The sequence below is a fragment of the Monodon monoceros genome, unplaced genomic scaffold (assembly GCF_005190385.1).
Source record: "Monodon monoceros isolate NGI ecotype Baffin Bay Population unplaced genomic scaffold, NGI_Narwhal_1 Super_Scaffold_12, whole genome shotgun sequence".
NCBI lineage: Eukaryota > Metazoa > Chordata > Mammalia > Artiodactyla > Monodontidae > Monodon > Monodon monoceros.
Genome location: NW_021703768.1, coordinates 136220003 through 136244229, shown reverse-complemented (window position 1 = coordinate 136244229; position 24227 = coordinate 136220003). Strand labels below are relative to the sequence as shown.

The following is a 24227-nucleotide window of genomic DNA, read 5'->3' as shown; positions in this document are numbered from 1 at the left end:
AGAAGTTACCTAACTCTATAACTTCAGCATCCTAATATTTTAAATTTACTTAATAATACCTGACTTATGAGGCTACTTTAGGATAAATAAAATTATTTCCCTAGCACACTCTCCTATTCTTTATGAGTGTTTTATACCTTCTTTTTCCTCAAACTCCCAACACCTTCTGCTGCTTCTTCACTTTCAAGCCAATGAATTTTTGCTTCTTATTGCACTGAGAAAACTGTGAACTCAGTAGCCATAAGAAGGAAACTTCCACCAACCAATCTACCTCCCCACCTACCTCTGTGCCCATTTTCTCTATTTTTCTTCTTGTTAAATGTCAATGCTCTGACCTAAGGCAATTCCTTCACTTTTGTATTTGAAGTCTTGTACTTGTGTACTTTTCTACTTACGGACATTGTTTCTGCAATTACTCCCTCTCTCCTAGGTCTTCAGTTTTCCACCTCTACTCAATCATTCCCATCAACATGCCAACATGCTATAACAACTCCCCTCCTTAAAACAAAAAACTTCTCCTGATTTACATACTTTCCATTGTCCTACTCCCTAACACTTGTCTGGGCTCACTCTCTCATTCCCTTGCCACCCATTTTCTGCTACATCAATATAATCAGGCTCTTGTATCTATCATTCAATGAGAACATTTCTTGTTAAGAGCTCCATAATGGCAAATCCAATGCCTATTATCACTCTTTATTCTTTATTTTCTTCACTGCCTTCCAGGACTCTGTTCTCCCTTGGTTCTCCTCCTACTTTATTAGCCACTCTTTTTCAGTTTCCCAGTATTCATTTCTTAGGACACTTCTCTGCACCTGCTGTCTAGATGATCTCATATTATCCCCTGGCTTTAAATACTATCTACACATTGATGACTTGAAAATGTATATCTCCAACTTAGATCTCTCCCCCAGATTCCAGATTCAAATACCAAGCTCTCGACAGGTCATCTCCACTTGGATAATTACTGATAATCTCAAAACTACATATCCAAAACTGAACTCCTGGCCTCATCTCCCAAGCCAGTTCTTTCCATAGTCTTCCCATCTCGATATATAATTACTCCATCTTTTCAGCTGCTTATGACAAATACTACTCTCTGGTCCTTGACTTCTCTTTCTCTTTTACCTCACATTCAGTACATCAGGAAATCCTTTGGGCTCTTCTAAGTATATCTATAATCTGACCATCTGTTATCTCCATCCCTAAGTCACTGATCTAAACCATGATAATCTCTCAAGTGGCAATATTATTTCAGTAAACCCCAAACTGCACTTCCTAGTTCTATTCTTTGCTCCAGCTACACTGATCTCCTTTTGCTCAAAAATGCAAGCATGCTTCTGCTTTGGGGCATTACACTGGTTTTTCTCTTCCTGGAATTATCCTCTCTAAGATATCCCAATGGATTTACTCCCTTACTTCCAGTCTCTGTGTAAATGTCACTTTGTCCTAGAGGACTTTCCTGATCTTGCTGCATAAAATAGCAACCACACCCCCATAACCTAGTTCCCCTACCCTGCTTTATTTTGCTTCATAGCACTTACCACTGTCTGAACTATTACATAGTTGTTTCACACACACAATACACACACACACACCCACACACACAGGGACAGGGATTTTGTTTTGCTTTATTTTGTTTTTACTGCTATAGTCCCAGCACCTAAAACTATGCCTGACATACAACAAGCATCCAATAATTGTTATTGGATGGATGGATGAATAATATTGATACAGACCGAAGTCTTATCACAGTACCTGGAGTATAGTAAGCACTTAATAAATCATAAGTTTTATTATCAGGCACTTGATAAATATGTGTTGAATGAATGATTGAGTTTGTTCAAAAGTAGCAAAAAGAACTTTATCTATAATGAGCTATAATCATGATCTGCCTCTTGATCTTGTGTCTCCCCTCCTGATCACTTCACCAGATTCCCCATCCAGATGCTCTGTGCCCAGGGCTCAGAAAGCCATTGCATCCCGCTCATGAAAGACACTTTTAGTGTAACCTTCCCCAAGTCAAACACTTGCAAAGATATCAGGAGCAGCTACCTGCTCACTTGTCAGAAAGCAACCCCTGTGCAAAGCCAAACTCACCCACAGAGGATCAACCCGTATGTGGCCATTATGACAGAAGGCTGGGTCAGGAACACATGGCTGCTCTGAACTTAAACATTAGAAACATTTTTTTAACATATTTATTGGAGTATAATTGCTTTACAAAGATGTGTTAGTTTCTGCTTTATACGAACCCTCTTGCGTCTCCTTCCCATCCTCCCGATCACACCCCTCTAGGTGGTCACAAAGCACTGAGCTGATCTCCCTGTGCTCTGCAGCTGCTTCGCACTAGCTATCTATTTTACATTTGGTAGTGTATATATGTCCATGCTGCTCTCTCACTTCGTCCCAGCTTACCATTCCCCTACCCATGTCCTCAAGTCCATTCTCTACATCTGTATCTTTGTTCCTGTCCTGCCCATAGGTTGTTCAGAACCACTTTTTTCTTTTTTTTAAGATTCCATATATATGTGTAAGCATACGGTATTTGTTTTTCTCTTTCTGACGTACTATACTCTGTATGACAGACTCTAGGTCCATCCACCTCACTACAAGTAACTCAATTTCATTTCTTTTTATGGCTGAGTAATATTCGGTTGTATATATGTGCCACATCCTCTTTATCCGTTCATCTGTCGATGGACACTTAGGTTGCTTCCACGTCCTGGTTATTGTCAATAGAGCTGCACTGAACATTGTGGTACATGACTCTTTTTGAATTATGGTTTTCTCAGGGTATATTCGCAGTAGTGGGATTGCTGGGTCGTATGGTAGTTCTATTTTTAGTTTTTTAAGGAACCTCCATACAGTTCTCCATAGTGGCTGTATCAACTTACATTCCCACCAACAGTGCAAGAGGGTTCCCTTTTCTCCATACGCTCTCCAGCATTTATTGTTTTTAGATTTTTTTGATGATGCCCATTCTGACTGGTGTGAGGTGATACCTCACTGTAATTTTGATTTGCATTTCTCTAATGATTAGTGATGTTGAGCATCCTTTCATGTGTTTGTTGGCATTCTGTATATCTTCTTTGGAGAAATGTCTCTTTAGGTCTTCTGCCCATTTTTGGATGGAGTTGTTTGTTTTTTTGATATTGAGCTGCATGAGCTGCTTGTATATTTTGGAGATTAATCTTTTTGTCAGTTGCTTCATTTGCAAATATTTTCTCCCATTCTGGGGGTTGTCTTTTCGGTTTGTATATGGTTTCCTTTGGTGTGCAAAGGTTTGAAGTTTCATTAGGTTCCATTTGTTTATTTTTGTTTTTATTTCCATTTCTCTAGGAGGTGGGTCAAAAAGGATCTTGCTGTGATTTATGTCATGATTTAGAGTATTATGCTGTGATTTAGAGTATTCTGCCTATGTTTTCCTCTAAGAGTTTTATAGTGTCCAGTGTTACATTTAGGTCACTAATCCATTTTGCGTTTATTTTTGTGTATGGTGTTAGGGAGTGTTCTAATTTCATTCTTTTACATGTAGCTGTCCAGTTTTCCCAGCACCACTTATTGAAGAGGCTGTATTTTCTCCATTGTATGTTCTTGCCTCCTTTATCAAAAATAAGGTGACCATAGGTGCATGGTTTTATCTCTTGGCTTTCTATCCTGTTTCATTGACCTATATTTCTGTTTCTGTGGCAGTACCATACTGTCTTGATTACTGTAGCTTTGTAGTATAGTCTGCAGTCCAGGAGCCTGATTCCTCCAGCTCCGTTTTTCTTTCTCAAGATTGCTTTGGCTCTTTGGGGTCTGTTGTGTTTCCATACAAATTGTGAAATTTTTGGTTCTAGTTCTGTAAAAAAAATGCCATTGGTAGCTTGACAGGGATTGCATTGAATATGTAGATTGCTTTGGGTAGTAGAGTCATTTTCACAATGTTGATTCTTCCAATCCAAGAACATGGTGTATCTCTCCATCTGTTTGTATCATCTTTAATTACTTTCATCAGTGTCTTATAGTTTTCTGCATACAAGTCTTTTTTCTCCTTAGGTAGGTTTATTCCTAGGTATTTTATTATTTTTGTTGCAGTGGTAACTGGGAGTGTTTCCTTAATTTCTCTTTCAGATTTTTCATCATTAGTGTATAGGGATGCAAGAGATTTCTGTGCATTAAGTTTGTATCCTGCTACTTTACCAGATTCATTCATTAGCTCTAGTAGTTTTCTGGTAGCATCTTTAGGATTCTCTATGTATAGTATCATGTCATCTGCAAACAGTGACAACTTCTTATTTTCTGATTTGGATTCCTGTTCTTTCTTTTTCTTCTCTGATTGAGGTGGCTAAAGCTTCCAAAACTACGTTGAATAACAGAGGTGAGAGTGGACAACCTTGTCTTGTTCCTGATCTTAGAGGAAATTGTTTCAGTTTTTCACCATTGAGAATGATATTGGCTGTGGGTTTGTCATATATGGCCTTTATTATATTGAGGTAAATTCCCTCTATGCCTACTTTCTGGAGGGTTTTTATCATAAATCGGTGTTGAATTTTGTTGAAAGGTTTTTCTGCCTCAATTTAGATGATCATGTGATTTTTCTCCTTCAGTTTGTTAATATGGTGTATCACATTGTTTGTTTTGCATATATTGAAGAATCCTTGCATTCCTGGGATAAACCCTACTTGATCATGGTGTATGATCCGTTTAATGTGCTGTTGGATTCTGTTTGCTAGTGTTCTGTTGAGGATTTTTGCATCTATGTTCATCAGTGATATTGGCCTGTAGTTTTCTTTCTTTGTGACGTCTTTATCTGATTTTGGTATCAGGTTGACAGTGGCCTAGTAGAATGAGTTAGGGAGTTTTTCTCCCTCTGCTATATTTTGGAAGAGTTTGAGAAGGATACATGTTAGCTTGTCTCTAAATGTTTGACAGAATTCACCTGTGAAGCCATCTGGTCCTGGGCTTTTGTTTGCTGGGAGAATTTTAATCACAGTCTCACTTTCAGTGCTTGTGATTGGTCTGTTTATATTTTCTGTTTCTTCCTGGTTCAGTCCCGGATGGTTGTGCTTTTCTAAGAATTTGTCTGTTTCTTCCAGGTTGTCCATTTTATTGGCATCTACTTGCTTGTAGTAATCTCTCATGATCCTTTTTATTTCTGCAGTATCAGTTGTTACTTCTCCTTTTTCATTTCTAATGCTACTGATTTGAGTCTTCTCCCTCTTTTTCTTGATTAGTCTGGCTAATGGTTTATCAATTTTGTTTATCTCCTCAAAGAACCAGCTTTTAGTTTTATTGATCTTTGCTATCATTTCCTTAATTTCTTTTTCATTTATTTCTGATCTGATCTTTATAATTTCCTTCCTTCTGCTAATTTTAGGGGGGTTTTGTAATTCATTCTCTAATTGCTTTAGATGTCAGGTTGGGTTGTTTATTTGAGATGTTTCTTGTTTCTTAAGGTAGGATTTTATTACTATAAACTTCCATCTTAGAACTGATTTCGCTGCATCCCATAGGTTTTGGGTCGTCATGTTTTCATTGTCATTTGTTTCTAAGTATTTTTTGTTTTCCTCTTTCATTTCTTCAGTGATCTCTTCGTTATTTAGTAGTGTATTGTTTAGCCTCCATGTATTTGTATTTTTTACAGACTTTTTCCTGTAATTGATATCTAGTCTCATAGTGTTGTGGTCAGAAAAGATACTTGATAAGATTTCAATTTTATTAAATTTACCAAGGCTTGATTTGTGACCCAAGATATGATCTATCCTGGAGAATGTTCCATGAGCAGTTGAGAAGAAACTGTATTCTGTTGTTTTTGGATGGAATGTCCTGTAAATATCAGTTAAGTCCATCTTGTTTAATGTATCATTTAAAGCTTGTGTTTTCTTTTTTTTTTTTTTTCAGTTTGGATGATGTGTCCATTGGTGAAAATGAGGTGTTAAAGTTCCCTACTATGAATTTGTTACTGTCAGTTTCCCCTTTTATGGCTATTAGTGAGGTGCTCCTGTGTTGGGTGCATAAATATTTACAATTGTTATATCTTCTTCTTGGATTGATCCCTTGATCTTTATGTAGTGTCCCTCTTTGTCTCTTGTAATAGTCTTTATTTTAAGGTCTATTTTGTCTGATATGAGAATTGCTACTCCAGCTTTCTTCTGATTTCCCTTTGCATGGAATACCTTTTTCCATCCTCTCACTTTCAGTCTGTATGTGTCCCTGGGTCTGACGTGGGTCTCTTGTAGACAGCGTATATACGGGTCTTGTTTTTGGATCCATTCAGTCAGTCTATGTCTTTTGGTCGGAGCATTTAATCCATTTACATTTAAGGTAGTTATCAATATGTATGTTCCTATTACCATTTTCCTAATTGTTTTGGGTTTGTTATTGTAGATCTTTTCCTTCTCTTTTGTTTCTTGCCTAGAGAAGTTCCTTTAGCATTTGTTGTAAAGCTGATTTAGTGGTTCTGAATTCTCTTAGCTTTTGCTTGTCTGTAAAGGGTTTAATTTCTCCATCAAATCTGAATGAGATCCTTGCTGGGTAGAGTCATCTTGGTTGTAGGTTTTTCTCTTTCATCACTTTAAATATGTCCTGCCACTTCCACCTGGCTTGCAGAGTTTCTGCTGAAAGATCAGCTGTTAACCTTATGGGGAATCCATTGTATATTATTTGTTGTTTTTCCCTTGCTGCTTTTAATATTTTTTCTTTGTATTTAATTTTTGATAGTTTGATTAATATGTGTCTTGGCATGTTTCTCCTTGGATTTATGTGTATGGGACTGTCTGTGCTTCCTGCACTTGACTATTTCCTTTCCCATATTAGGGAAGTTTTCAACTATAATCTCTTCAAATATTTTCTCAGTTCCTTTCTTTTTCTCTTCTTCTTTTGGGACCCCTATAATTCGAATGTTGGTGCATTTCCTGTTGCCCCAGAGGTCTCTGAGACTGTCCTCATTTCTTTTCTTTATTTTTCTTTATTCTATTCTGTGATAGTTATTTCCCCTATTTTATCTTCCAGGTCACTTATCCATTATTCTGCCTCAGTTATTCTGCTATTGGTTCCTTGTAGAGAATTCTTAATTTCATTTATTGTGTTGTTCATCATTGTTTGTTTGCTTTAGTTCTTCTAGGTCCTTGTTAAACATTTCTTGTATTTTCTCCATTCTATTTCCAAGATTTTGGATCATCTTTACTATATTACTCTGAATTCTTTTTCAGGTAAACTGCCCTATTTCCCATTCATTTGTTTGGTATGGTGGGTTTTTACCTTGCTCCTTCATCTGCTGTGTATTTCTCTGTCTTCTCATTTTGCTTAACTTACTGTGTTTGGTGTCTCCTTTTCACAGGCTGCAGGTTCATAGTTCCCATAGTTTTTGGTGTCTGCCCCCAGTGGGTAAGGTTGTTTCAGTGGGTTGTGTAGGCTTCCTGGTGGAGCTGCCTGTGTTCTGGTGGATGAGGCTGGATCTTGCCTTTCTGGTAGGCAGGACCACGTCCAGTGGCGTATTTTGGTGTATCTGTGACCTTATTATGATTTTAGGCAGCCTCTCTACTAATGAGTGGGGTTGTGTTCTTTTCTTGCAAGTTGTTTGGCATAGTGTGCCCAGCACTGTAGCTTGCTGGTCATTGAGTGGAGCTGGGTCTTAGCATTGAGATGGAGATCTCTGGGAGAGTTTCGCCCTTTGATATTACGTGGAGCCAGAACGTCTCTGGTGGACCAATGTCCTGAACTCAGCTCTCCCACCTCAGAGGCACAGGCCCGACACCCGGCCAGAGCAGCAAGACCCTGTCAGTCACACGGCTCAAAGGAAAAGCGAGGGAAAAAGAATGAAAGGAAAAAAGAAAATAAATTTATTAAAATAAAAAATAAATTATTAAAAATTTTAAAAATTTTTAAAGTAATGAAAAAAATAAGAAAGAAGAGAGCAACCAAACCAAAAAACAAATCCACCAATGATCACAACTGCTAAAACTATACTAAAAAAATGAAAAAAACGGGCAGACAGAACCCGAGGACAAATGGTAAAAGCAAAGCTCTACAGACAAAATCACCCAAAGAAGCATACACATACACACTCACAAAAAGAGAAAAAGGAAAATATATATATTTTTTTTTTTTAAAAAAAGGAAAAGAGCAAGCAAATCTACCATTGACAATAAACTCTAAATACTAAACTAAGAGAAACATAAGACCAGAAACAAATTAGATGCAGAAAGCAAACCTCAAGTCTACAGTTGCTCCCAAAGTCCACCGCCTCAGTTTTGGGATGATTCATTGTCTATTCATGTATTCCACAGATGCAGGGTACATCATGTTGATTGTGGAGATTTAATCCACTGCTCCTGAGGCTGCTGGGAGAGATTTCCCTTTCTCTTCTTTGTTTGCACAGCTCCTGGGGTTCAGCTTTGTATTTGGACCTGCCTCAGTGTGTAGGTCGCCTGAGGGCATCTGTCCTTCTCTCAGACAGGACAGGGTTAAAGGAGCCGCTGATTCGGGGGCTCGGGCTTACTCAGGCCGTGGGGAGGGAGGGGTACAGAATGCAGGGCGAGCCTGCAGTGGCAGAGGCCGGCGTGACGTTGCACCATCCTGAGGCGTGTCGTGCGTTCTACCGGAGGAGTTGTCCCTGGATCCCGGGACCCTAGCAGTGGCGGAGTGCACAGGCTGTGGGAGGGGAGGTGTGGATAGTGACCTGTGCTTGCACATAGGCTTCTTGGTGGCTGCAGCAGCAGCCTTAGCATTTCATGCCCATCTCTGGGGTCCATGCTGATAGCTGCGGCTCGCACGTGTCTCTGTAGCTCATTTAGGTGGTGCTCTGAATCCCCTGTGCTCGCGCACCCCGAAACAGTGGCCTCTTGCCTCTTAGGCAGTTCCAGACTTTTTCCTGAACTCCTTCCCGGCTAGCTGTGGTGCAGTAGCCCCCTTAAGGCTGTGTTCACACAGCCAACCCCAGTCCTTTCCCTGAATTTGATTGACCTGGCTGATTTTGAGAATGCCCTCAGGTCCAACCAACTGGTCTAACCAATTGACCAGGGGACGGGTCATATAGTAGAAACATGGTGCTGGAGGTTAGAGGGGTAAAGTTTTCACAAAAGGAAGGATAATTGAAGAAATACCCTGGGAAGTGTCTAGAACACATAAGGGAGAATAGAATGCAAATTCAGAGGAGCCACTATGGGCAACATACACAGGCAGAAGAAAGATTCCATGTGGGCTCAGTCATCCAATTCAATAATGAAAAAATATTGATTTATCCCAGCAGCTCATTCAGACTTAAGCATATGCAACAGCTGTGCACGCTGTATGTAGCATGTGTCATTACAGCTCCTGTCAGGCAAGAAGAGAGCGCATTAGGAAGCCAAAGAAATAATTTTCGTTCTTGTTGTGGGGTCTTGGGTTTATGACTTAATCTTTATTCGCCTCAGGTTCCTCATCTATAAAATGGGAACAGTAGTATTTCCCCAGGCAGGGTAAGAATGAAATGAGATAGTGGGGCAGCACAGGGGTCAGGAGAACAGACTTGAGTCTGAGAGGCAAAGTCAAGGCTAGCCCTGCTGTTCGCCAGCTCTGGGCCCCTGTGCAAACTCACCTTCTTGGACCTGCATGCTCTGTGTCTCTAAAACAGACAGGTATACCCATCATGGGTTTTGTCAGCATGAAATGATTTATAGAAACTCTGTGCATTGGGCCTAGCAGTGTGAGGGCTTAAAATTGTGCTTCTTAAAAACTGTGTTTAAGTGATGGTGGTTTGAAAAATGTAAAATATCTACAGGGGTGCACTGTGATTTATTTTTACATTATTATTGTCACCACTACTATCATCGCATCACCACTGATTCAAGAAAGCACAGTAGAAACAAGGATAAACATAGTTTCACAGGATGGTCTTATCCTTCCTTCTTCAGCAGACTCTTCCTTGCTACCAAGATAAAAATGCTTTGACTTGACAGACAAGGCCGTTCGTTCTCCGATCTCTGTGTTTCCAACCTCATCTTTCCCTCCCTCCCTCCCTCCCTCCCTCCCTCCCCCCCTCTCTCTCTCTCTCTCTCTCTCTCTCTCTCTCTCTCTCTCCCCCTTCCCCCTCCCTCTCCCCCCACTCCTGTTCTGCTGCTTCCCCTGCTACACTTCGTCACGCAGGTTCACAGGCTGTGGGCCCGTGACACACTCTGTACTTAAAACTCTGTGCCTTCATTCTTGCCACTTTCATCTCTTGGAAAGACACTTTGACCAACCTCTATCCATTGAAATTGTTATTTCAAGTTCAATAATACCTCCTTCTAGGCCGTTACTGCAGCCACTACTATTGTCACCTTTTGAACAATTGTTCGTTCCTTCAAATTTTGCGTGTCTCTCTACTCCTAGTTAACCGTTATTTTACTTAGATGTTCTATGAAGTTGTTCACGTGACCCAACACCCCACCTTATTAAAGTTCCCTTTAAGGCAGGACTGTGTCATGATGGCCTTTGTAGTCCCTGTCGGCTAGCACAGTGGCTGAAGTGTATGGGTGGAACACTAGAGCTGTTGGAAGGGAGGGAGGGAAGGAGGGCAGGAAGACAGGAGGAATAGTGCTGTAACCTGGCCTCTGTGGACATCAATCTGTGATCACAATAAGTATTAGCACTGTGTTCTAAGCACCCCAGCTGCCCAGCCCTGCAAGAATATCTAGAAATGGACAAAAAACATCTTCTTCTAAGCCTCCAAGGGGTCGTTACTATTTCCATGCTGTCAGACCATAGAATCCCAGAAAATCTGCAGCCTTAAGCGACCTAATAATAATTATTTCAGTACCTTCATATTACAGGTGAAAAAACTGAGGCCCAGAGAGATTTAACCTCCAGCCCCCAGAGGCATTAAACAAACAAGAGGCAGAGCTAGGCTAGGATCAGGGGCCATCTGTGACTGCTGGGTCCAGACCAGCCCTTCATCAGCTCCTACCTGCCATTCCCAGGTTTTGCTTGATTGTCACTTTGCTGGACTTGACCCCTGATCTCATGTCGCCAGTCCCTTGCTGGCCCAACCCAGTGTTACAGTGGCTCATTCCAGGATTTGCTACTCAGACAAGGAGAGAAGAGTGAAACACAGTCCAGAAGAAGAAAGCTGCCAGTGCAAGGGCTGAGTGAGCCCACAAGGTTAGAGGGAGCACAGTCCATAAGCCCACCCTCACCTTTCACACCAACTGCAAGTTTGTGGTTTCCCAAGACCACCTTCAGTGTTGATCATTCACTAGCAAGACTCAGAACGCACCGAAAGCTGTTATACTCAAGGTCATAGTTTACAGAAGGGAAAGGATGTGGATGAAAATAAGCCAAGGAAGCATGGGGCCAATTCCAGGAAAGTTCCAAATGCAGAGTTTCCATTGTCCTCTTCCCATGGAGCTGTGGACAGTGTTACTTTCCCAACATCCATGTGTGACAACATGCACAGAGTATTCTCAACCAGAGAAGCTCCCCCAAGCCTTGGCCTCCGGAGTTTTTATTGGGGCTCCATCCTATGGATACAGCTGTCTGCCCACATGGCTGATCTCAGCCCCTCTGGACATTGAATTGACACTACGTGACCCAAAGCATCCACCCTAAGTCATGTTGTTAGTTTATCTGACATGACCCAACATCCCCAAGCAAACAAAAACACTCACATATGACATTCCGAGGCCTTAGAGATTATTTCCCAGAAGCCGAGGACAAACAGCAGACCTCTTTGGGGCAAAAGGTTAAATTCTTCACTATGCAGAGTCCAGCATAGACACCCTTCCTGACCCTTACTACCCCCACTTCAGCATGCTGGGAAATGCATGAACTTGGAGCCAGACAGGGCTGTGCAGGATCGGCCATTATCCGTGTATAACCTCACCAGTCACTCACGTCTCTAAGCCCCAGTTTTCTCCTTTGGAAAGTGGAGATGCGAATGCCTAGCCCTTGCAGTGTTTGTGTGGATTAGAGTTGATGTTTTTAATGTACTTAATATAAAGCTGATGTGTGGTAGATACCCAGTAAATTGAATAGCCTTTTCCTATTCTTCAATTCTTTTTTTACCTCTCTTTCTCTCTCCCTCTCCCCAGCCCCACTCCCTTCCTCCCTCCCTCCCTGCCTCCCTCCCTCCCTCCCTCCTCACTTATGCTCTCTTCTTTTCCAACCTTGCATCTTCTCTCAGGATAGGAGGATGTCACTTCACTGCAGTGTGACTAAGGAAACGCCAAATTCAAGGGACGCAGATTCCTGCAGCAGCCTTGGCATACACTGCCCCCATAGACAGGCCCTACCAGTGTCTACTGAACAAAGCTAGCTGTCCAGGGCTGGAATAAACAGGACCTAACATGTTGTAATGACTTAGCTCCACTCCAGATCTGGTGTAAATTGAAGACGAAAATATGTTTTCTAAAAATACCTGGGCTGCTACAGATGTCTGGGCCTGTTTCACCTTTGGTTACACAACAGTCCTGCCTGGGCTTCTCTTCTGGGCTCACAGGGAAGGTTGGGCTCACATGCCAGGAAACTTCCCTAAGAATAGCCCTGCCCTCCTCACTAGCATTAGCACAGCCCACCCACTGTACAGACAAAGAGTCTAAAGCACCCAAGAGGAACACTGACCATGTTATGAAGCAAGGTCTTATCGAGACCGCAACTTGCGTCATCCTGAGTTAGGCTTGTGCGGCTCTCAGCAGCTCTCCTGATGCTGCCTGGAATTGTTCTGTGGTTTGGGAAAAGGCAAACCTTCCCCCAGACCCCTATTCTATGATTGAGATCAGCCTTCCATGTACACTTTCCCCAAAAGTACCTTCTCCTACAGAGCTACAATCATGAATAAGAAAAAGTCCGGCTTTAGGGTCTCAGTTGTCTCACTGTTGAAGATCTGAGTCACAGATTTTGCTGTTTTCTTCCCTGCATCTCTTCCCATGAACGTGGCATTGGCGATGATCAATGATAAGGCGCCTGCACATTTGCTGCCTGAGAATCCCATGATGAGCCTGTGACGTAGCCCCAGCAATTAGAGCTGCGTACGATAAATGCTGGTGCATTGCCCTTATTTTACCTGCTAGGTCTAGAGAGAGAAAGTCACTTCTCTGAGTTCACAGATGTTCTTAGTGAGCACAGAGAGTGACTGAATAATCTAGGGTAATCCGTGAAGACTAAACTGCAGTGCATGTAAGCAAACATTTTGCTTTCTACACATTCAGGCTATTTTCATGCCTGACCTCTCTTATTTAGCGTCCAAGTCAACTAATTTTTCAATCTTGATTTTTTTTTAAATTATCAAATCAGAGGAGTAGGTCCTCTTCCTTAATTCATTAACTCAACAGATATTTACTAAGTGCCTCCTACACACAAGGAACTCTTCTAGGCAATCTAAAAAATGAAATGGACAAAAATTCATGGCCTTCAGTCGTTTATATTTTGGTAGTGGGGAGCAAACAATAAGCAAACAAAAAGTAGTAAAAACATGTTCTATCAAATGATGATAAATGGTTTGGAGAAAAAAAATGTAAGGAAAAATGATAAAGAGTGTTGGGGCCTACAGGGCTTGTGGTTTTAAGTATTAAATTGGTCAGGGAAGTCCCCAGTGAAAAGATGACATTTGAGCAAAAACAGGGTGATCAAGGGATCCCGGGGAGCATCAAGACAGATTCTTGGGCTTTAAGGTGTCATATGGCAGGAGTGCCCTCAAAACAAGTATGAGGCCATCATAGTTGGAGCAGAGTGAGCCAGGAGGGGAGGGGGCTTAGAAAGGTGGTCAGAGGTGAGAGGAGGGGCCACAATACACAGGGCCTTCTGTGGTGACTACAGGTAACTAAAGAATACAAACACAAAGAATTTAGTTATGTTTTTTACTCTGAGTGTATGGGAAGCCATTGGAGAGTTTTGAGAGGCGTTGTGAAATCACTTGATTTCTATTTTTTCAGAATGACTGTAGCTACTCTGTTAAGAACAGGCTCCAAGGATCCAGGGTAGAAGTGCAACCAGTTAGGAGTTGATTGCAGCAAGCCGGTTAAGAGGTGATGACGGCTCAGACCAGCGTATATCAGAGGAGGTGGAGAGAAGTGGTCAGACTCTGTAAATACAGCTGACCCTTGAATGACTCAGGTTTAAACTGTGCGGGTCCACTTATACGTGGATTTTTTTCAATAGTAAATACTACAGTACTACACCATCCACAGCTGGTTGGATGTATGGATACAGAAACACAATCACAGAGGAATTACGCACCCCAGGGGCTGGTTATTCGACTGCATGAAGGGACAGTGCCCCTAACTCCCGCTTTGTTTCAAAGGTCAATTGTATATTGAGGTAGAGGTTTCCTGATTGATTATATGTGATTGGTTAATGGGGTACAATAGAGAGAGACAGAAAGATCGAGAGAGATAAGAATGACACAAAAGTATTTGGCCAACAACTGGAAGGATGGAGTTGTAATTTGGGAACAAATTATGATTAACCTCTCTCTGCCTCCTTTTTCTCATCTGCCAAATGGGTCAATTAATTAAAATGTGAAAGGTAAATGAGTTGTTACAAGCAAATGGCTTAGAATTATTCCTGGTATGTAAAAATCAAGTGTTAGCTACTAATCTCAGGATTATCCTCCTTTCCCTGCTTACTTCCTTCAGAGAACTAAGCACAGTCGGCTATGATCTTGTTTACTTTTCTTTGTCATCTATCCCCTCCACCGAAATAGAAGCCTCGCTAGGGGAAAGATCTCATCGGCCAAGCTCATGCCATATCGTCAGCTTCTACAACACTGTTTCAACTTTAATATATGCTTGGTAAATACTTATGAGTAGAAGCATGAAAGGCTATAACACTCAGCCTGCATTTCTCGTGATATCTCTGCTTGACATCTGTCTGTTTCATGCACTCACACTTGTCCATTTGCAGCTTAGAAAATGGCACTAAGGAGGGCCTTTTTAAAAGGTAGATCACGCTTAGGCTAAATAGTTCCCTCAGAGAAGTCTCTGTACTATGCCTTGATGAAGAGAAAAGTTCTACCGAAGTGCTGCCATCAACAGGAGCTCCGAGATTCCAGGCACCACAATCTACGCTGCTCCTTCTGAAGCTGAAATCAATGCATCCAGTTCTTTAATTAGCAGAGCTGTTGCCCTGCCTCTACCCCGTTTCTGCTGTCAAGATGTCGCACGTCTCTGGGCTGGCTGCCTGTCCCAAGATGGTTTAGCTCTCTGTGCATGGCTGAGGAAGGCAGGAAAAGGGCAAGGAGCCAATTAGATTGAAATGGAATCTGGTCTTTGGCGGCCCCTGTCAGGGTAAAGAGTTTTGGATGTTCCCAAAGATGACAGATGTTTCTTTATTTGAGCTGATCTCAGAGGTTAGAGGTCATTTGTAAATAAGATTTTGTCCATTTGGCCTGGCAAGTCCTGTTCTTCTTGCCTTATTTTTTTTTTAATCCCTGAGTCTTTTTCTCTGTGTTTTGACGTGTTTGCTGTCCGCAGAAAGGCTGTTTGGTCTGTAATGAATATTTCATATTCTTGGGAGCAGCTGAAATAGCAATCAAATTCAGTGAGGGTGCCAGTGATCAACTGACATGGTGCTAAGACAACCCACTGGGAAGGATAACATAGAGCAACTGGGGTACTGAATAAATGAATGAGTGAGAAAATGAGTGAAGCCTCAAAATTTATTTCCTCTGATTTTAGCTGAGAGGAGAGGAAGTAACCTAAATTCTATTATTTAGTCTTTCTGTTGTTGGTCTAAGAAATTTAGTCTTTATATAGATGATATTCCGTGGAATATAATCTTCAAGTAAATAACCCGTTCTGATTATAAACACAAATTTTAATCCAAATCAGGGAACTTTTCTAACTTATAACTTTCTAACTTATAACTTTCTTATAAGTCAATGGACTTATAAGTATCCACAAACTGTCTTTGTGTATATATATTTACATATGAAATATAAATGTATATATTTATATATATAAGTTAGCAACCACTTAAAAAAGAAACATTTAGTATGGGGCAGTCATTGCTCCAATGTTTTAGAAATTGTTTCTCATGTAATCCCTACAACCCTAGGAGGTAGATATTATTACTATCTCCACACAAATAAGGTCACTGAGATACTAAAAGGATAAGTAGGACTTAGAGCTAGGGAGTGGCAGAGCTGGGGTACTACTCAGGTAGTCTGGATCAAATTGTATACATGATGTCATGATAGGTCAAGGAGAAAGCATGGATGTGGAGTTGTTTTTCAGTTTTGTTTTATAAAGGAGGGTATATTGAAAGAAATCAGAGCATCTCATAGACTCTAAGGGCAAGAAAGCAGCTACCCTCACAGAGAGTAACACCAGAGGTCAAGTCATCAGGAAGCCCTGCAGCCATCTATCTGGCCTCTTAGAGTTTCTGTGTGTCTTCTCTGCAAGACTGTCCTATGAACCCATCCATCAGCTTGGACATGGCTCGTTATAGCTGATCAAAACACAGCTTGAGCTTCCTAAGCTTAATCTCCAGAAGCTTCATTGGAAATCTTGGTTTGCACTGTAGCAGCCTGTTCGGAACTCCCCATTCCACGTTCCTTCCTTCATGCCATCATACTCATGGCAATGGGCTTGGGCCAAGAAGAGGCAAAAGTGTGAACTTTAGCCTAGGGGTGACAGTGTTGAAGATCTAGCAGAACCCATTTTATATCTTGAACCTCATTTCAATATTCCATCAGTATTATGAATTAGGTCAACATCGCCATAATTGCCTATGAAAGCTCATTGCTCAGGAAGTGTTAACATTTGGTGGGGAGCAGAACACACCATCTCCAGAATGCGCCACTTTGGCACATGGATTATTTTGAGCTGAAGACAACTCGGGCCCAGCAAACTCAGAGCTTTTTACCTCCCCCTTAACCGCCTAAAAGAATTTTAGGGGCTTCCCTGGTGGCGCAGTGGTTGAGAGTCCACCTGCCAATGCAGGGGTCCAGGAAGATCCCACATGCCGTGGAGCGGCTGGGCCCGTGAGCCATGGCCGCTGAGCCTGCGCGTCCGGAGCCTGTGCTCCGCAACGGGAGAGGCCACAGCAGTGAGAGGCCCGCGTACCGCAAAAAAAAAAAAAAAAAAAAAAAGAATTTTAGATAGACGGCTATATCAGGAAGAGAACTATTACCAGAGATAACTTTTTATACCAGAAAGACTCATTTGGATGGCAGGGCAAACATTTGTTGACCAAACATTTGCTCGTTTCATCTTCCTGTGAATTGTCTTCCTCCCTTCTAAAGCCCCAGATCCCTTACCCCTTCTCCTTAGCTCAGGATGGTATGTAAGCCTCAGTCACCTGACTGCTGGGGAGTCTCATCTTTACAGGCCTCTCATACGTACAAAACTTGTTTTTCTCCTGTTAATCTGTCATGTGTCAATTTAATTATTAGACCAGCCAAAGAACCTAAAAAGGAAGAAGGGGAAAGTTTTCCACCACTACATGTTCCATAAGGAGCGAGCACCACTGTCCATGGATCCCTAGGTGTTCTGATGCATCCTATCCTGTGATTCAAAGAGATCACTGTGTGTGTGCTGTCCCCAACTTAGAAGGCCCGACTGGCAACTTTCCACATTCATACTGTTCTTATCACAAGTCACACACACACACTCTTAGTCCTTAGCACCCGTAACTTGTGTTAAAACTGGCCTACTTACTACAACCAATGTAGTCACTCATGCCAATTATCAGCTGAGTGAATCGGCAGAACAATAATTAGAAAAAGCAATGAACCCACACACCTACGGTCAATTAATCTTTGAAGGAGGCAAGAATATACAATGGAGAAAAGACAGTCTCTTCAGCAAGTGGTGTTGAGAAAGCTGGACAGCCACATGTAAATCAATGAAGTTAGAACACTCCCTAATACCATACCGTGTGGAATCTAAAACATGACACAGATGAACATATTTACGAAACAGGAACAGACTCACAGACATAGAAAACAAAGTTACAGTTACCCAAGAAGAAAGGAGGTGGGGGAGGGATAAATTAAGAGTTTGGAATTAGCAGATACAAACTATTATATATAAAATAGATAAATAACAAGGTCCTACTGTGTAGCACAAGGAAGTGTATTCAGTATCCTGTAGTAAACCATAATGGAAAAGAATATGGGGGAAAAAAAAAGAAAAAGCAATGGGCTAAGTCATGAGGTGGAATAATTTTTGATCGCATGGCTTTACGTGCAGACATGCAAATCATATACTTTTCCACCAAAGCAACAATTTTTACCAAGACAATATCTCTCTGAAAAGCTAACAGCACTTGTGGTGAGATATCAAAGGCGAGTTTCTAGCATGAGTTTAAGGATACTTTGAGATTTCAAGGCTATAAACTCAGGGGGAAAATATAAATGCGCAAAAGAAGAATCTTCAAGAGATCTGAGCTGAAACTCTTGAAGAGGGTAGTCATTGCAGAGTATTTTACATCACAAAACAAGGATCAAGATTTCCTGGTCAAAGCCTGATTGCAGAGGTTTTCAGGCATATTGACTCATAAGAAAAGTTTGAGTTGATTTTCATTTGAATTCAATTCAAAGGACCCTGGAGCAAAAAAGAGTGCTTAGGAAGCTTGTTAGAGGGATATTTGCCAAAAAAGGAAGCCAGCGCTTGCATTTCAGACTTCATTGCTCTCAGATTTTTATAAAGCCTCTTTAAGAACAGAAAGAAGAAAATACAATGTAGCCTTTACATTCCCTATTTGATTTTTGCTTCTTAATAAATGTTTGCAAAAGTATGCATTTGGGGGTTGCTTTTTCCTTCGTTTATGTTCAAGATTAATGTTGGTATTTTTAGAGTATACCACGTTTCCATAGGGTAATACCAATTCGCAGCGTCACTCCTCTGGGAAATAAGGACTTACGTTAAGTCAACTAGATTTGCCAGCAGAAAACCATTAGATTAGGAGCTGCAGCTTAAATATATTCAGAGTAGCCATAAGATCACCTGTGCCTTGGGAGGAGTTATGGGAACATGCCAGAATCTTTCCTTAAGGAGAAATGTAACTTCTTTACTGCCATTTTTTGATGTTGCAACTCAGTCTGTCAAAGGGGAAAAGTCTGGCCACCGCAGTAGTAGAAGTATAGACTTTGGAGCCCAAGAGACCCGCATTTAAATCCTAACTGGGCTCCTTATGATATGTTTGATCTTCAAGAGCCCACTTAACCTCTTCACTGTGAAATGGTAAGGAGAATACCTACCTTGCAAGGTGACGGTAAGTTTTAGAGATAATATACTTAACAACACCTGGCACATAAGATAGACCAAATAAATTGTGACCATAGTTATTTTGTTTTTGATGATGAGATTCATGATGTTTTTATTAGAGCTTTGGGATCATTTTCAAACAGCCTCCTGGCTCTTTACCTGTGGATCTCTGGAGTACGCCATACGATTCCAGTGCATTGTTATAAATCCCTGTTTTTATCTTGTAATTCATCTCAATTCTGCTCAGCTGTGGGCATGATGCTGGGGCAAAGTGTGCAAACACAAATAATGCCTTGTCCTCAAGGAACTTAAACGAAATTTGTGTTTATTGTGCTCAGTGCTCAGCCCCAGCTCAGAGGACACCAGCGGACCTCAGTCCTCTTGAGTTTACTTGTTTGTTTGTTTGTTCATTTGTTTATTCAGCAAACATTTATGTTCCTACCGTATGCCAGCAGCATCTCAGATCTTGTACCAGACACAGTCTCCTCAAGGAGCTCTCTAGAGGGGAAGCAGAGGGAACAGGCCGTGAGAGCACAAGTAATTGGTACTGTGCCCTGCTTAAAACTCAGGGAGAAATGACAGTGGGGACGTCAGTGTAGGTACACTCTTCCTGGCCAGGGTTCTACCCTGAGTACCTGGCTGATTCCTACCCTGTGGCAGCAACACTGTGACTAATGAAAGCCCCTTGAGAAGCCCCCCTTATTTATTTGGCTTCTAGACCAAGTCCCCGCTCTGAGCAGTTAGCTTTCTCCTTCATCTCAGCCTGGCCCTCCATGGCCCTTCCAAACTGAGACCCCTACCAACCATAGGAAAACCCAGCCTGTTTTTCCATCCCGATCCTAGCATCCCACCTTATGCTTGGCATCTTGCTTTGGCTACATCCCAGAGAGCCCTTCTTAGAAGTTCTAGCAGGAGATGGGGCAGGGGAGTGATTGGACATCAGAAGAGCTGGTTACAAGCCCAGGTCCAGAGGCCAGACAGGTGTGGCTTCCAATCTGGACTCTGCCCCTGTGGACTGTGGGGTTTTCAGAAAGATATGCAAACTCTCTGAGCCCTATTTCCTCTTCTGTCACATGGAAATAACAGTAGTTCTTAGCTGCCAGGGCTCTTGTGGATTAAATAAGTTAATGCTTGCCAAGGCCATAGCTTAGTGTTTGACATTTGATAAGCCCTCAACCAATTTATTCCTGTTGAAGCAGGCACACTCCGAAATTGCTGCAGTTTGGAACAAACTGCCGTAAGTTCAGAGAGGGCTTGAGCTTTGAACCGGGGAGATGGCTCTGGGGGATCTCTCCCCTTCTCTAGAAAAAGAGAGGAAAATGAGACGGAGTGAATGAATCATGCAGAAGAAGAGGGAGAGCATTGAAAACATACCTACATGCCCAAAAGGCACACCCGGCCTTACCCTCCACCCAAATTATTGCAATTTAACCGTCATTTTTGCTTCAGATTTTTTTTTTAAAGTTGAGATACAGTTGAAGTTTATTGTGTATCCTCCCACTCCCCTCCTTCTCCAAACATAACTGTTGTCCTAAATTTGGTATTAATTATTCCCATGCATGTTTTTATATCATAATAAGTATGTATAAATCTATAAACAGTATATCACATTCTTTTAAACCCTGTATAAGTGGCACTTCCGATAGAAACTCTTTGTTGCCTACTCAGTATTATTTATTAGTCGACCTACTTCGATATTTACTTTTCTTCTTTGCAGAACAAGTAGTTTGTTCTGGGCAACGCTGCATCCAGCTAAAGGCCTGCATTTCCCACCTTCACTTGCTGCTAGAGAGGTAGCTAGTGAGATGAAGGTGAAGGTCATTGGCCAGTGTTTCTGGAATGACCCTTTGAAGAGACTCAGCTGCCAGGTGTACCCTCGCCCTTCCTCCCGTTTTCCTCCTTCCTACCTGAAATATGAGTGATGTGGATGAAGCTCCAGCAGCTCTTTGGTTTATAAGACACCTGGAGGTTGGACACCAGTGCTAAACATGGTGGAGCAGAAAGGCCTGCGTCCCTCATTACCCTGGAGCTTGTGTATCAGCCAGCCTTGGAGACCTACCTCTAGATTTGTTTTGTGTCATGACTAAATATCCTGGTTAAGGCACGTTTTGTTACTGTGGTTAAATGCAGTTGAAGCTAAGCCTAATCATAACTAACCAGAGAATCAGAGAATCATACTGTATGTATCGTCTTCCAAATTGAATTTTTGTTCAACATTATATTTTCATTGCTCAGCCTTCTATTTATTTTACAAGACAGGTATAGGGTTTAACGCACCCATTCTGGAATTAGACAGGCTGGGTCACAGCCCAACTCTGGCACTGACAGCTATGAGACCTTGGGTAACTGCTTAAACTTCTCTGTATCTTAGTTTGCTCATCTATAAAATGGGAATGATAATAGTACCCTTATCACAGGATTGGCAAGGGAATTAAATGAGTTAATAGTCACATGCAAAGTGCTTACAATTGTACCTACAGCAACATGATAAGTAAACCTGTAGAGACTTATGAACTATTACTTTGCAGCTTATTGATGGTGATATAGTTCGAGTTTAACCGCCATATAATATTCCATTTTATAAACATGCTATAATTTATTTTTTTATTGTATGTTTGATGGATTTTTAAGTTGTTTCCAGTTTTTAACTTTTACTAAATGATGGTGCATTGAACATTTCTGAATATGTCTCCTTCTGTACACGTGTGCGAGTTTCTCCAGGGTATCTACCTAGAAGTGGAAATGCTCAGTCCAGGGCCATGTGCACTTTCCACCTGGCTTGATAAAGTTAATTTGCTTTCCCAAGCGGTCATAACAATCTGTCTAAGAAAGTGCCCATTACAGCTCATCTTCCCCAAATCCCAACATAATTCGACTTCTTATTTTTTGCCCATCTGATGTTGTAGCAAGGTATCACTTTGTTGTTGTTTAAATTTGTATTTCCCTGATCAGTAGTGAAGCTGGAAATAATTTCATGTGATTTGGGGGCGTTTGGGTGCTCTCTTCTGTGAACAACCTGTTCTTATCATCTCTCATTCTTCTTCAGGGTTGTTTGCCTTTTCCTTTTTGAATTTGTATCTATAATAATGTTACAAAAATATCTTCCCAATCTGTGACTTGTCTTTCCACATTCTTTAGGGCATAGAAATTTTAATATAGTCAAATTTATCAAACTTTAATTATTGATGTCTGTGCCTTAAGAGTTCCCTCTCAACCTCAAGGTCATAGGGATTTTCTCCTATATTTTGTTTTAAGTTCCTCTCCCCATGAGGGGAGTCTTGGCTGCACCTGTGATTGTTTTTTGTACGTGCAGTGTGAAATAGAAATTGGTTGCTTCTGTATGAGCTAACAGTGATCTCAACACTATTGATTGAGCAGTCCGTCCACCCACACTGATTTGTAAGGCTACCTCTGTCACTTATTGAGTCCCCATATGTACACGAGTCTGTTGCCCAGCTCTCTGGTGTGTATCATCTGTCTGCTTGCTATCCTAGTGCCAGTGCGCACTGCCTGAATCTCAGTCTCTAAAGGGTCTTTAGTCCATGAGAACCCTGGTTTTTTGGCGTCGTGCAGATAAATCAAATCATAGTTAGGATGGATTTTCCCCTGTTCAGACAGCTCTTCCAGCTTTATGTAGGACAAGTCTCAGTGCCACAGGGACACAGCAGAAGGGAGAAATAGGTTTAACTCAAACTTGCACCTTCCCTCTCTTCTCAATACATACCCTGTGGTGTTTCAGACTCCAAAACCCATACGTGCATCCTGCCACCATCAGAGTTTACTCTACATGATGCTGTAGTCAACAGTACCCCCCAACTCTACTTGATAGCAGAACCATTTTGTCTTTCTAATGGTCCAAAGAAAGGGAAAGGTGCCTAGATGCAATATTTATAGCCTGGATAGTTATGAAGCACTTGGGACAGGAACCATTATACTGGAGATGTAAAACATCACCAAATCCCCACACGCACAACTCTAAAAAGGTTGAGAAAATTAGAACTAAATTATCTGCTTACCAGATGGAGTGTTATCTCCTTGGCTCTTTCATAAAAGGCCAGAATGAAGTGATTAGGAGGTGGGAAGGAGAGTGAGTGTAGCTACCTACATGTGTTAATTTGCTTTTATCTCAATTTTCTGTATCAGAATAATAGGCCAAACAAAGTGCCTCAGAGAGAATGCTGATTTTGCTTTATTAATCAGGTAACAAAACCCCTGCAACACCCTAAGTAAATGTTTAAATGGTTGCCAACCCCCCCTGGGCACCAGGAAATGTCAGTGGGTCTGCTTCAGCAGCCTCAATCAGAATTCAATCAGACAAGAACATAAAAAGCAAGGCCCAGTGGTTTTTCTAAACATCCAGGATCTCTCACCAAGGACTGAGGTTTAATGAAGAGGGGAGAATTGGGCCTCGGGGACCAAGTCTTCAGAAGGGGTAAATTTCCTGGAGAAGTGCGCAGCCCCCAAGCTCCATCAAGCAGTCCAGCCAGGGAACGTCACTCTGCCGTTCTCTTTCCAGCTGATCATGGCTGATTGGTTTATCACTGTGCTGCTTCTCCCCTATCTCCACAGGCCTTTGCCATTTAAGGCAGAAGAGTATTTAAATGGTGAAACCCGTTTTCCTACTTTCTTCCCATTTCTTTTTTGTCTATTTTCTCTCTCCTGCTGTCTCTGGGTTTATGATCTCACCATAGGAAACCACAGTCAGTTTCTCCTTTACAACCTTGTAGACCTCCATTCACTCACCCGATATTAGCAAACTTCTTTACTGTGGGAAACAAACATTAACAACTGTGGTCTATTATTCTTCGCAAAGCCGTATGTGGATCTGTGTGCCCCTATGCTGAAGGTAAATTGTGCATATTACCAAAAAAAGAAAAAGAGTATGTGATGTTGTCACATGCCAATGTAAAGTCTCTGTCCAGAAATGTGCTCGCTTGCAGTTTACTGGGTCTTAAAATAGCCAGAGAACCTTTCAGAGTCTGAAATGAGGCAAGAAGCTTGTGATTAGCTCTTCTCAAGAGTCCAAAGTTACTGCCCTGAAGAGCTAGCCCCCTGCCCACCCACACCAGCTCAGGG

General features: G+C 41.6%; 1 protein-coding gene across 1 annotated transcript in view; it reads left to right on the top strand.

Moving 5' to 3' along the window:
• The window catches only part of ATP10B (ATPase phospholipid transporting 10B (putative)), a 223478-nt gene that overhangs the window by 61831 nt on the left and 137420 nt on the right, over window positions 1-24227 (top strand). The window lies entirely within an intron of this gene.